The sequence below is a fragment of the Cherax quadricarinatus genome, chromosome 66 (assembly GCF_038502225.1).
Source record: "Cherax quadricarinatus isolate ZL_2023a chromosome 66, ASM3850222v1, whole genome shotgun sequence".
In the NCBI taxonomy this organism is placed as follows: Eukaryota; Metazoa; Arthropoda; class Malacostraca; order Decapoda; family Parastacidae; genus Cherax; species Cherax quadricarinatus.
In genome coordinates this window covers 2,820,676-2,822,556 of record NC_091357.1, presented here as the reverse complement: position 1 = coordinate 2,822,556, position 1,881 = coordinate 2,820,676, and positions in this window count along the sequence as shown.

Genomic DNA, 1,881 nt, shown 5'->3' with positions numbered 1-1,881 from the left:
GTCTACGCTACAACTGCGGTCAACTTAGTATCACTAGCGGCAGGGGTGACGCAAGGTGTCTGCGCTACAACTGCGGTCAACTCATTATCACTAGCGGCAGGGGTGACGCAAGGTGTCTACGCTACAACTGCGGTCAACTTAGTACCACTAGCGGCAGGGGTGACGCAAGGTGTCTACGCTACAACTGCGGTCAACTTAGTACCACTAGCGGCAGGGGTGACGCAAGGTGTCTACGCTACAACTGCGGTCAACTTAGTACCACTAGCGGCAGGGGTGACGCAAGGTGTCTGCGCTACAACTGCGGTCAACTTAGTATCACTAGCGGCAGGGGTGACGCAAGGTGTCTACGCTTCAACTGCGGTCAACTTATTATCACTAGCGGCAGGGGTGACGCAAGGTGTCTACGCTACAACTGCGGTTAACTTAGTACCACTAGCGGCAGGGGTGACGCAAGGTGTCTACGCTACAACTACGGTCAACTTAGTACCACTAGCGGCAGGGGTGACGCAAGGTGTCTACGCTACAACTACGGTCAACTTAGTACCACTAGCGGCAGGGGTGACGCAAGGTGTCTACGCTACAACTACGGTCAATTTAGTACCACTAGCGGCAGGGGTGACGCAAGGTGTCTACGCTACAACTACGGTCAACTTAGTACCACTAGCGGCAGGGGTGACGCAAGGTGTCTACGCTACAACTACGGTCAACTTAGTACCACTAGCGGCAGGGGTGACGCAAGGTGTCTACGCTACAACTGCGGTCAACTTAGTACCACTAGCGGCAGGGGTGACGCAAGGTGTCTACGCTACAACTGCGGTCAACTTAGTACCACTAGCGGCAGGGGTGACGCAAGGTGTCTACGCTACAACTACGGTCAACTTAGTACCACTAGCGGCAGGGGTGACGCAAGGTGTCTACGCTACAACTACGGTCAACTTAGTACCACTAGCGGCAGGGGTGACGCAAGGTGTCTACGCTACAACTACGGTCAACTTAGTACCACTAGCGGCAGGGGTGACGCAAGGTGTCTACGCTACAACTACGGTCAACTTAGTACCACTAGCGGCAGGGGTGACGCAAGGTGTCTACGCTACAACTACGGTCAACTTAGTACCACTAGCGGCAGGGGTGACGCAAGGTGTCTACGCTACAACTACGGTCAACTTAGTACCACTAGCGGCAGGGGTGACGCAAGGTGTCGACGCTACAACTGCGGTCAACTTAGTACCACTAGCGGCAGGGGTGACGCAAGGTGTCTACGCTACAACTACGGTCAACTTAGTACCACTAGCGGCAGGGGTGACGCAAGGTGTCTACGCTACAACTACGGTCAACTTAGTACCACTAGCGGCAGGGGTGACGCAAGGTGTCGACGCTACAACTGCGGTAAGAAAATTTTTTTTGACTAATATAAATTTTATTAGATTATTTTAGCACATCAAACATTAATATAAATTTGTATAACGGTTCTGAGAGCACTGAGATGGTGAGAGGGTGAGTGTGTGTTTCCCACCATGTCAAGGTTACCCAAAAAAGAAGAAAAACTTCCATCATCATTCACCCCATCACTGTCTTGTCAGAGGCATGCCTACACAGCAGTTAAAAGTCTGCAACATATTAACACCCGTCCTTCAGAGTGCAGACACTGTACTTTTCACCTCCAGTACTCAAGTCTGACTAACCAGTTTTCCCTGAATCCCTTTATGTTACCTTGCTAACACACCCAGTAACATCACAGGAAACAGGTGATATCTTACTATGCAATGTAACTACAGTGAAAAATAGAACTATTCCAGATACGTTCTTGATATCTCACATTATCCTTTACGTGCGTTCGACTACGTGCGGCCAGCAGTAACAGCCTGGTTGATCAGGCCCAGA